Source organism: Alligator mississippiensis, chromosome 1 (assembly GCF_030867095.1).
Source record: "Alligator mississippiensis isolate rAllMis1 chromosome 1, rAllMis1, whole genome shotgun sequence".
NCBI classification, from domain to species: domain Eukaryota; kingdom Metazoa; phylum Chordata; order Crocodylia; family Alligatoridae; genus Alligator; species Alligator mississippiensis.
Window position 1 is genome coordinate 40581192 of NC_081824.1, and position 12900 is coordinate 40594091.

The 12900-nt window shown below is 44.6% G+C and overlaps 1 protein-coding gene across 2 annotated transcripts in view; it reads left to right on the top strand.

Annotated features, from left to right (window-relative positions):
* Positions 1–6107: 6107 nt before the first annotated feature.
* FBXO25 (F-box protein 25) overlaps positions 6108–12900 on the top strand; it is a 71909-nt gene continuing 65116 nt past the window's right edge. Inside the window, exon 1 of one of the 2 annotated variants that reach the window (XM_006269743.3) lies at positions 6108–6196. The gene's annotated coding sequence lies outside the window, so the exon portion shown is untranslated. The remainder of the gene's footprint in view (positions 6197–12900) is intronic. The other variant, XM_059730026.1, reaches the window with a different exon arrangement.

Sequence of the window (12900 nt, forward strand, 5' to 3'; positions counted from 1 at the left end):
GACCCTGCTAGAGAAAGTCTTGTTGGGATGATCCAGTTGGAGCTGGTCCTGCTTTGAGCAGGGAGTTGGACTAGATGATCTCCTGAGGTCCATCCAAATCCTAATTTTCTATAATTCTATGTGTCTAAGGAGATTAAGGCTGGTCTCTCCTCTTAAGGTAGGGGCAGGCAATTATTTTGGGCAGAGGGCCACTTACTGAGTTTCAGCAAGCCATCGAGGGCCACATGACAGGCAGCTCAAGGGAGATTAATATTAATTTTCTAAATTTTTTAGGGGCCCCGCGGGCCGGATAGAATGGTCTGGTGGGCCACATCCAGACCCCGGGCCACATTTTGCCCACCCCTGTCTTAAGGATTACCATGGTATGGGAGTAACTTTCCAAAACTAAATATAACACAGAGAAAATATGTAATAAAAATAAATATTTTATCTGTTTCATACAATATTGTAGTGGGAAATAGTTCCTGCAAAAGCAACAGAATAGCAAGTACATCGTTGTACAGGACAAATCCTTGTTTGAGACGGAGAACTATTTTGGATTTTCAAGTATTTTCAGGAAAGGGAGATTAATTTTTGGTATTTAAATGCACGATGTTATTCCCTGCCCCCCTGACAGCCTGGCTTCCTTCTTTGCTGCATGCAGAGCTTGGGTATTCCAGCCCCCTCCCAGCTGATGGGGAAGCAACCACTGGAGGAGGCGGGGGAGTGGTAGCCAGGCAAGAGCCCATGGGCCACATGCTAACCTGTCAGAGGCTGTGTGGAGTTCACAGCCTGCCAGTGGGACAGCCCTGATGCAAACTGTTTCAAACACTGATGCCATATAGCCACATCTGGATTAAAACAAAACAGTTGAATTAGAGCAGGGAGTGAAGGACTCTGTGTCCAGTTATATCAAAAAAGAGATATTCTGGTAATGATATTCTGGGACTCTGCCCCATTACTAGAATGGGAAGGGGATCCAGGGGCACCTATCCCTCTTCCCCTCCTTCACCCGCATCCCTCTACCTTTTCGTTTCTTACCTTTTGTTTGTTTGCCAGTGAACCCTTTCCCTGGTTGAAGACCTTCCCTCTGGTTTCCTTGGTAGGTGATTCTGATTCCCATTCCTCCTCACTGTCTTCCATTTCATCACCGTGTTTTCTCTGCCTGTGCCCTGGTGGTGATGCTGAAGGCAAACACACAGGCAGGGGAGCCTGAAGCAAGGTGACCTCAAGTTCCAGGTTCAGGCAGTCTGATGACCCAGGGGGTGGCAATAGAGGTGTCGTGTGATGTGGAGACCCCTGCATACGCCCAAGAATCCTGCCAGGGAGGGGCAGTCTGGCTGTAGAAGCCACTGGCAGCATCTTTTTGCATGGGGTGCACCGCCACACGCAGGGGGTGAACATGTACCGTGTGCACCCCCTACGCGTTGCCTCTGCCTTTGAAAAAACAATGTAATTTCTGTTAATTTCCCCATGTTTTCATTTTCAGATTTCTCTCAAGCCTGCTGTACTTAATATAATTTCTCCATTGTTTCACTATGACTGTTTTTCTCCGAGAAGGACCAGCAGCACTGAACTCACCCTACTTCTTTAATATTTCTGTGGAAAACGTTGCTATTTTTTTTCCAGCACAATAATCATTATTCAAAACTATTTTCTGGCATCTGCAGCTAATTTTTCCCATCTACCCAAATGGATTCTCTTCTAATAAGCCTCTATTTACATAAAAAGTTACCCACAGGTCACTTTATTGTTACCAAAAATAATTATATCTTCTAAATAGGTCTCAATGTCCCTCAAGATAAAAAGTATATTCTAAAATTATTACTTAGAGTGGGTTTTGTTTTGTTTTTTGGGTTGGTTTTTTTTTGGCCCGGGGGGGGCTGTATGTTTCCTGCTATGGTACCACACGACTAGAAAAGGGCCAACACAATGCCCCTTTCAAATAAAAAATAAAAAGGAGGACAAGAGTAACTCTTCTGTTGCAGAGAGCCCAGAAAGCCCACAATGGGGCAGGAGGCTTTTACTGCTGCCAATCCCTATATGAGGCTGATGTTGGTTCCTTATTTCCAGGTCCTTATTCCCAGTTCCTCATTCCTTTTTCAAAGATAATCTTGACACAACAAAAAGCTGCTAGTAGTGAATTAGTCATGCTAAAGAGTTAGAATTCCATCAAAAATGTTTACTTACTAATAAAATGTAAAATAATATAATGTATCAGGTACATAGCCCTGAATAAAGAGTTGAGATTATGATGGGTTTATGGGGCAAAATCCTTTTTGGGTCATCCCAAACCACACCTCTCTCTATCACTGGAAGACTTTTGAAGAATTATGGGTAGGGTGGTGTGTGACCTGAAGCTCAGATTTTCATGTGCCAGTCAACCAACTGACCCCCTCCAGACCTGTGTGCAACATGTATTGCCCCAAATATAGAGATGAGTTTGGGGATGGGATTATGGGGCACAACTCACTTCAGATCACCACAAAGCACATATCTCCATGCCCAGGGGATGCTCCTGATGAAGTGTGGACAGGTCCCAGCCTGACCTAAAGCTTGTTTTTTGCATGCCAGCCTGCCAACCAATACCCCCCCACCCAAGCCTATATGTATTTACATTTACATTGCACTGAATAAAGAGCTGTTTGGGCAGGATTATAGGTGAAAGTCTTTTTTCAGATCACCCCAGTCACACATGTCTGCCACTGGGAGATTCTCCTAAAGAAGCCTGAGCAGGGCATTGCCTGGCCTGAAGTTCAGTTTTTGTGTGCCAGCCTGCCTCCTGACAAGCCATTCTATGTACATAGCACTGAATAAGAAGCCAACTTTAGGCTGCGATTGTGAGGCAAAAATCCTCTTTAGGTCTCCCCAAAACGCACCACTGGGGGACTCTCGTGAAGAAGTCTGGGCCAGGTGCTGACCGACCCAAAGCTCAGTTTTCACATGCCAGACTGCCAACTGACACCCCTCTACCCACACCTGTGCTAAATACATAGCTCTGAATAAGGAGTTGAGTTTAGGCTGGGGTTATCTGGCAAAATCCTTTTCAGATCACTGCAAAAAAAAAATTATGTCACCAACAGGCTGTCCTGAAGAAGTCTGGGTTGTGTGTTGACTGAATCAAAGCACATTTTTCAAGTGCCAACCTGGCAACTGACAGCCATGAACAAGGAGCTGAGTTTTGGCTAGGATTATCAGGCAAAACTCACTTCGGGTCACCCCAAACCACATGGCTCCACCATTGGGGGACTCTCCTAGAGAAGCCTAGGCAGAGCACTGCCCAACTTGAAGCTCAGTTTTTGCATGCCATTCTGCCATCTTAACATTGTTCCACCCAGGCCTGTGCTATATACATAGCCCTGAATAAGGAGCTGAGTTTGGGCCCAGATTGTTGGGCAAAATCCTCAGTCACCCCAAAACACGTCTACGCCCCTGGAGAACTGTCCTGAAGAAGTTTGGACAGGCTCCTGCCCGAGCTGAAACTTGGCTTTCGAATCCTAGTCTGGCACCTGATGGCCCTCTCTAGCAGCACACATCCTTTTAACCTGCCTCTCACTTTACGCTGCCTCACCTGCCTTTTACAGTTGTGCTCTTTAACATCAAACAATATAACCCAAGACTACAAAATAGTGAAAACAGGCTTGAGTAGCCCTTCAAACCTGCGTACCTTCTGCATACTGCTGAGGATATGCAAATAAGAATATACAAAGTTTTCACTATGGAACATAACCTTGGTCAAACAGGCAGAACAAATATGTATAGAAATATGAAAAATGTTAATACATGTTGCAATGAGAATGGAATCTACTTGAATCTACTTGAATGATTTGACTTCTTGGTTCAGGTTTAAACACTGTTGGGAAAAAAAACCCCATAGTGTAATTCTTTTCTGTTTTATTAAACATGCAACAGGTCTTCTCAAACAGAAATATTGGCCAACTGCTTACATAGCACACAAACTTGTGAGGTTGTCAGTTAGCTGGCTGGCATGAAAAAACAAGCTTCAGGTCAGACAACATCCTGCCCAGACTTCTTCCGGAGAGTACCCTGGTCAGGGAGGTGTGTGTTTTGAGATGACCCAAAAAAGATTTTGCTTGATAATTCCAGCCCAAAAGCAGCTCCTTATTCATAGAAATATACATAACAGACAGGTCTGAGAGGCTGTCACTGGCAGGCTGGCATACAAAAAGCAAGCTTCAGGTCAGGCAGTGCCTTGCCCAAACTTCTTTGGGAGAGTCCTCTGGTGAAAGGATTTTCATTCATAATCCCAGACCAAAATCATCTTTTTATTGGATGCTATGGAAATAGGATATAGCTCTGGGAGAACTTTGGCTGAAAGGCTGGCATGCAAAAAGTGAGCTTTGGGTAAGGCAGGGGCCTCCTGACTTCTTCAGGAGAGTTCCCCGGTGGCAGAGACATGCAGTTTGGGGTGACCCGAAAAGGATTTTCATGTGCATAGTACACAGGTTTGTCAGGCCATGAGTTGAAAGGTTGACACATGAAAACTGAGCTTCAGGTCAGGCAGTGGCCTGCCCAGTCTTTTTCAATACAGTCCTCTGGTCGTGGACATGTGAGATTTGGGGTGATCTGAAAAGGATTTTGTCCCATAATCCAAGCCCAAACCCAGCTTCTTATTTGGAGCAATGTACATCATGGTATGCAGGCCTGGGGGATGTCAGCTGGACAGCTGGTACTCGAGACACACGCTTTGGGTTAAGGAGTGCCCTGCCCAGACTTGCTCAGGAGATTCCCCTGTAGTGGAGACCTGTGCTTTAGAATCATAGAAAATTAGGGTTGGAAGGGACCTCAGGAGATCAAATTGTCCAACCCCTTGCTCAAAGCAGGACCATTCTCAACAAGATCATTCCAGACAGGGCTTTGTCTAGCTGGGTCTTAAAAACCTGCAAGGATGGAGCTTCTACCACCTCTCTGGGTAACCTGTTCTAGTGTTTTACTACCTTCCTAGTAAGAAAAAACTTCCTAATACCTAACCTAACCTGGCAACATACCTACCAATGCAGCCCAGTATACCCAGCCAGTCATCCCCTAGCCTGTACCAGTGCATGGGATTGTCTCATGCTAGGTGCAGGATTTTGCATTTGTCTTTGTGAACCTCATGAAGTTCGTTTTGGCCAAATCCTCCAATTTGTCAAGGTCACTCTGAATCCTAGTCCTACCCTTCAGTGTATCTACTACTCCCCCAGCTTGGTGTCATCTGCAAACTTGCTGAGGGTGCACTCTATGTCCTCTTCCAAGTCATTTATACAGACACTGAACAAAACCAGCCCCAGGACCGACCCCTGAGGCACTCCACTTGATACTGGCTACCAACTAGACATCAAGCCAGTGACTGCTACCCTCTGAGCCTGATGCTCCAGACAGCTTTCTATCCAGTTTACAGTCCATTCATCCTACCCGTACTTCCTTAGCTTGCCTGTGAGAATGCTTTGGGAGACCGGTCTCTCCGCATCCACAGAGCCAGTCACCTCGTCATAGAAGACAATCAGGTTGGTCAGGCATGACTTGCCCTTGATGAATCCCTTCTCCTCCAACTGCCTTGAAACGTCCTTTAAATCTCCTCTGAGGTGACCTGAAAACGATTTTGCCCCATAATCCCCGCCCAAACTAATCCTCTTTAGGGCTACTTATTTAGCAAGCTGGCTGGGCGGGAGGGAGGGCTGAAAACTGTCAGGCTGGCACTCAAAAACGGAGCTTCAGGCCAGGCAGCGCCCTGCCCAAGCTTCTGCAGGAGAGTCTCCCAATGACAAAGACGTGCGGTTCGGCGTCACCCAAAAAAGGATTACCCCCATCATCCTGCCCAAACACAGCTCCTAATTCAGGGCAATGTACTGATCACGCAGGCCCGGGGCCCGCCACGCAGGAGAGCAAGGATCACTGCAGCCTCTGCTCCGAGCTCCCCTCGCGCCCGGAAAGCTGCCGATTGGCTGCGGCGGAGCGGGGGGCGGGGCGAGCGGGTGGCCTGGGGGGAAAGTCCAGGCGCGCCCCGCAACCAAAACATTGACACGTGCTGCTCAAACCGCGTCACGTGACGCGGCTGCTGGCGAACGCCGGTGGCGTCACAATCCGCACCTCAGCCAATCCGCGGCCGAGTCTCCGGGTAGCAACAAGCGCTGCGGCCACGGGCCAATCTGCACGGGGCGGGCGGCCCGCGGCCACTTCCGTCAATAGCCCCCAGGGCCGCGCTGAGGCGAGACAGGTAGGGTGGGGCTGTCTTGGCCTCGGCGCCGGGGGCTGCAGGGGCCCGGGGCGGCAGCAGCTGCAAAAGGTCTGGGAAGCGGAGCGGGGAAGGGAAGGCGGGTCCACCGGCTGTGGCAGCTGCGGCGGCGAGTCCAGGGGCAGCTGCAGTGGGTGCTGCAGGCGGCTGTGCTCCCTGGAGCCGGCAGGCTGGATAGAGCTCGCTGCCCTAGAGCACCTGCCAGCAGGGTGCCTGGCTGCCCCGTTCCTCCCCCGTGTACCCTGTGGGGCTCCCCTCCGGCTGCCTCCAGCGCTTGGTTCCCTGGGAGGTGCTGGGGGAGGAAACCGGAAGGCCAGGCAGGGCAAGGTGAAGACTCTTTGGAGAGGGATTGCTGGGCAGAGGAGGAGCTCTCTGAGGTGGGGGTGCTATGGATGGCTGGGGAAGAGCCAGAGGCTTTTCACCTTTGGAAACCTGTCTTCAGGGCCTCCTTCTGGAGGGAGACCAGGCAAGCCTTTTGGGGGGTCCTGTGGTAGAGCTTTCCTACCTGAGGTGGGGATCTGGGACAGGCAGGGCTTCCCCACTCAATTGGAAGGGCCTCAAAATGAGTGGGTGGAGACAACAGGGGTGTAGGTTGTTGCCTGTACAACCACTCTTGGTCTAAGCCAGTGGTCTCCAGCCTTTTAAAGTAGGAAGTTACCTTAAGCATTTAAAAGCAACCTAATGTCTACCATGCTCTGCTACTGCCGCCCCCTGCCCAACAGGCAAGTCTGGGGGGGAGCAGATCAAGGCAGAGGGAGAACAAATTATTTGGGGGTGTGCCTCTCCAGCAGGTAAATCCCACCCAAGAGGGGCCCTACTCAACCCCTGCTCTTGCCTCTGCAGCACTGTCCCTCACCACAGGGGCCTCAGTCTAGCCCTCTTCCCTTCTCTCCCCCATGGGCTGACTTGTTGGGCTGGGGCACGTGCCTGCATGCACATGGGCACTCAGCCCCCCACCCCTCCCCCCAGCCTCAGATTGACTCCAAGAGGCTCCGAGATCTACCAGTGGATCAAGATTTGCTGGTTGGTGACCACTGGTCTAAGGACATTGGCAGACAAGGTTCTTTGGGTAAATCTGATATCTTTTATTAGACCAACTCAAATAGTTGGAAAAATTCTTGCAAAAAAGAATTTGTCCAACTATTTGAGTTGGTCTAATAAAAGATAATCAGATTTACCCAAAGAACCTTGTCTGGAGATAGCAGGGTGCTCACTGTAACTGCCGGGGGCAGCACTGGTCCTAATATAGGCAACCCTCCACTTGCTTCCCTCTTTCTTATTCCCAAGATCACTTTCTTTCAAATCTTCCATCTGTCAGAATTGTGCCCCCATGTCCAGAAAGGATGTGCAAGCAAAGATTCAACAACTTAAGTTCCATCTGTACTGATGGATAGAAACTGTACTTAGGTGGAAACTAAGTGCAATGTGTTTTTCCCTCCCTCAAATGTTTATCATTGTAATATGTTGTAACCAAGGTCAGTATACATTATTTATCATGCAGTCATAAGAAAGATGCAGAGTGGGGTTAATACTTAGTCTGGGGTGCCTAACTTGTCGTCATGGTGCTGCCTTTTTAAGCATTAGGAATATCATGAGTATCTTGCTCCATAAGGGAGGTATGTAGTTGTACAAATGTAGGGCAGGCTGTCAGCATCATGAACTATTGAGTTCAGAAGTGACCAAACTCTTCCAGAAGGCAGCTTTGTTATCAGCTCTTGTCAGGTTACTGTGTATTAAATCTAACCCTCTAATTTGGATGAATTTGGCTAGTACTAAGCCCTTCATTGGAGTCGCCTTGCTTTTGGTATGTGGGTGAGAGGTTCCAGCTTGCAGTACTCCATCACCTTCATGAAAATGGGCCACTGCATAGTGGCATTTTGTAATAAAATAGTCTACCTTTGTTAGTTTTTAATGGCTGTTCCTCTTGAAGATAGGCCATGTTTCAGTCCTTTTAGCCCATGAAGTATACTCCCTGTCAGAAACAAAGTGTTTTCGGTATTTTATAAGCTAAAAATATCTTTGTTTCTTTGAATAAAAATTAGGTGAAAGTATACTAATAACATTAATAACACTGATGATTAACACTGAGTGATGATCAAAAATACATGAAAGAAAGGCCATAAGCAGTCCAGATCTTAGAGACAGGCTTCTAAATGTAAAGTGAGGCCAAGGGTGGCACTATCTTTAAACATGACTGCTGCTTCTATTAGTAGTTTTGAAACATCATACAGCTGTTAAGTTTTGTGAGGGTGGAGGAAAGCATGTATTGAATTTGAATTTTGCTCTTGATGACCTCCAGTTGAAATCTGTCGATGTTCATCTTTTAGGCCTACATAAATCTAATGCTAATTGAACATGTGTACTAGGGCATGTTGTCTTCAAGCTGGCATACTTTTTGTAGAAAATTGTGGAACATTTGTGCTGATTAGTATCTAGAAGTGTAATAAGACGTTCAAGACCTTAAAAACCAAACTTGGTTATTCAAGCCATGTGATGTGTAACAATAACTAATCAAATCCTATACAAGACCATGTATTAGTAAGTGCCTTTATATTGAATGTAATTGCTATATAAGTAGAACTTTCCAGGTGATGAGATGTATTTAACATTTAAGACATTCAAGAACCCCATACTTCCAGCCGACTGTAAACCATAAATTTAAAACACTTTTAGACTCCAGCCCTGTGAACATGCATATGCAGGATTCAGTTAAAAAGCAGAGTAATTCCTTGTCTTTGTTTTTATTTATTTATTTGAATTATATGCACCCTTCCCCCACAAACTATCAGGGTGGCTTACAATAAAAGACCAACTAACTTATAAAGACAGAAGAAAATAAAATATAATGTATATAACAAGACAGACTGACATTGCTTGCTAAGTAAACACTTGCCCAAATAGAAAGGTCTTGCAGCACTTCTAGAAGCCAAGCCTAGGTTGTATCAGACCAGCAATGGGGAGAGGAGTTCCAATGCAGAGGGGCTACTACAGAAGAACCTCCCATGTGGTTTTTACCAAGTGAACTTGGTGCACAGTTGGCACGTGCAGGAGGTTGTAGTTGATGACCTTAAGAACTGTGATCAACATAGGCAAAAAGGTGGCCCCTTAGTGATATAGGGCCCAGACTGTTTAGGGCCTTTTAGGTCAATATCAGTCCTCTGAATTGTTCCTGGAAAACAGTTGGGAGCCATGGCAGGCCCTGGCAACCCACTCCCATAAGAAGGCATGTTGCTGCACTCTCCAAAGAAAGTCTCAGCCTTCTTAGCAAATGGAATTGGTGAAAGGCACTTCTCTGCAACCTGAGAATCCAGGTGCAGCAAGTGATCCAGGAGCACCCCAAGTCTGCAAATCTGAGTGATAAGAGGAGACTGAACCCCATCAATGACATCCTTATTTTCCCTTCCCCCAAAGTCCTGGGATCTGCCCACCACCAATCACTTCTTCCTTGTCTGTATTCAGCTTCAACTGATTCACCAGCATTCAGTCCCCAGCTGTAGCCAGGACCTGGGTTGGATGAAGGATGGGGAGGGAGAGAGATTCTCCCCCCGCTGATGGTATCTTATTCCAAATGTCCAACCTTGCCCAGCAGCCTCATATGTATTGAAGAAAAGGGGCAACAAGATGAAACCGTGGGGGATCAACCTGAAGAAGGGTACTTTGTTCCCTAAAGCTAGTCCAAAATCTCTAAACTGTATAGCTGGCTCAATAATAGATCTCTCAAAAAACCCTTGTCTCTTACAAGTTTCCTGGACCATCATGTCAGCAACTCCAATCCTGCTTAGAACAGGTAGATACTTGAAGACTGATTTACCATCCCAGAGATCTTGTACTGTTCCCTCTGAAATAACAAACAAAATACCTATCTGTTTCAGAGAAAGCAGAAGTACTGATACAACAGAATCTGGATACAGTTGAAGGCTATGATTGCTACTATTAAGGAAGATATTATGTCAGGTGACTCATTAGTTTCTAAAATTAGCCAAAGATTCCCAGTGTAGACTAGGTGACCTATACAACATTCCTACCCAGGTCACAACTGTTCTAAAATTTTACCCATTGTGCAACTTTAAAATACTAAGGAATGGGCTTCCAACATTTTCATTCAATCAAGCAAATTATCCCAGCATCTAATGAATTACTTTTAGAAAGGTTGCTGATGCCATCACTAATTAAATTAAATGTAATACTAGTGGCTTAAGCCTATTGTCGGCCTTTCAGCAGCTATTAAACATTGCCTTATTGTAGCAATCTTCATTTGTTTTTGATTCTTGATTAATGGCATAGCCTGGTTTGCAGTTACATCAACAGCTTTAAAACTGAATAGGGATGCAGCCCAGTATAAAATTTGAAGTGCAGTTGGTGTGTTTTGCTTGGGAGAGGCACTTAATCTCATTCTTCAACTATCAGGTCCGTTTTCCTTGTTCTGTATGTATACCTTTGCTGTTTTGCTAGTGAATTAGGCAAGGAACCAGGTTTCTTAGGAACATCATCTAAGTTCTTGCATCTAAGCCATGTCAAATCTTGTAGAGTCATTCTACAAAGGAATGCATCTTGCATAAAGTCTCTTCTGTCCATCCCTACAGGCTACTGCCATATTTGCATCACAGTTGATACAAATTCCATTCCTTAACCAGGGGTATAGGTTGTAGCCATGTTGGTCTAAGGACATAGGCATAGGGCCTTGTCTGCCTATTCCATAACCAATGCAATATTTCCCTTCCCATCACGATCAAAAGTGTTGATACAGGCATCTTTTTTTTTAAGCCTTTTGCTTGGGTCATATTGTGTTGTTTTTTTGAAAACATACCTACATGCTCCCTCCCATGCTGCTCTCCCCACACTTGACAGGTTTCCTTTAGTTCTGCAAATGATTAACTCATTTTTAAACCACCCTTAAAACCATATCCTGTGTCATGCTACCAAAAATTATTGGCTGCTGGTGTGCCAAGACATTTGCATCGCTTTCACAGTCATAGATTCATAGATGTTAGGGTCAGAAGGGACCTCAATAGATCATCGAGTCCGACCCCCTGCATAGGCAGGAAAGAGTGCTGGGTCTAGATGACCCCAGCTAGATGCATATCCAACCTCCTCTTGAAGACCCCCAGGGTAGGGGAGAGCACCACCTCCCTTGGGAGCCCGTTCCAGACCCTGGCCACTCTAACGGTGAAGAAGTTCTTCCTAATGTCCAGTCTAAATCTGCTCTCTGCTAGCTTGTGGCCATTATTTCTTGTAAGTCCTTAATACTGTTTCTCATTTTCCTTTTGTTCTGCCTAGGTGCCTATATTCATTTGCTCTCTCATTTAGATTTTAAGTTCTTGTTTTTGGTTTTGGTTTTTTTTGTTTTTTTAACATATATTCTGTAAGTCGTGTGTACCTTCATTCTATGTTAGTGCAACAACAAGCACAATATGTTCAGGTTTATGACTAGGTCTTCTAGGTACTACAAAAATAGCAGTACAAAGTGACCTGAGGAAGCATCATGTGTGTTAATACCACTGACTTCATTTAAAAAAAAAAATTCTAAGTAGTGTTGCGTCTAAGTAGATATTAAATGATATTGGAAACTTTAGAGGTTCTTTTTTTTCCCCAACCAAAAAAAAAATAGGGAAAGTCAGCACAAACCTTTAATATGTGGGTGTTAAAAATATTATATAAGCTCACTGAGAAAAGGGTCCATCTTGTTCATTAGAATCAAAATCTTTTTTTTTTTTTTCAATTAATTATTTTACAAAAATTAAGGGGGTTCTTTTTTTTAATTGATAGCCAAGATGTGTATGTTCTCCACTTCCTCTTCTCCCCTGAGGAGAAAAACCAAAATAAAAATTCCTTTCAAATTAAAACTTTTTTTAAAAATTGAAACTTCACATTTTTCTGCCAAGCCCCTTTACTAAAAAACAATATGATTATGTTCAGCAGTCTGGGCAAAGGAGAAGAAATGCATCAATTTTTTTTTCTTAAAAATAGTTTTCTTAAAAAAATTAAAAACTCCTTAAAATGTTCCAATTTAAATCCTGACAAATTGGAGACAAAACCTCCACAATATCTTTCCCGTCTTTTTCACCAGATGTATAACACAATTTTATGGAGTACAGGATTTAAAAATTTTCAACAAAGATCACAACTATTGATAATAATGAAAATAATTAATATGTCCACTTTCCACTACAGTTTGGAGCTTTCTGAATGATTGTTTCCATAGCCAAAATGAGTGACATAGTTTGCTGAAATGTGTACTGAATTTGAGGGGATAATAAAAAGTACAGGTTTATATGATCTTTACAAAGACACACAATGCTTATAAATTGAACTGAAAGATGTTTAAGGGAGTTCCTGACATTACTGGCTGCTGATGCCGCTCTTGGAGTCTGTGAAAACCTGCCTTGATCTATTTAACAATCAAAAACAAGAAGGATACAGACAAAACTAAAAACATTTTCTGAAAAAGCATTTAAACATGAGTGACATCAACCATAAGAGACTGAAATATGGTGGGTGGGTAGACCTTAAGAGACAAGGAATGCATTGCAGTTAGTCAGATTCGTACCCCAAATCTGGTTGTGTAAGAGGCTTTCGCAACTTGTGTTTCTTGCACCAGAATATCTAAAATAACATTAACAACAGTAGTAGTAGTAGTAATGGTCAGAAATTCCATACATAAATTAATGGGAGCTTGGTATTCATAT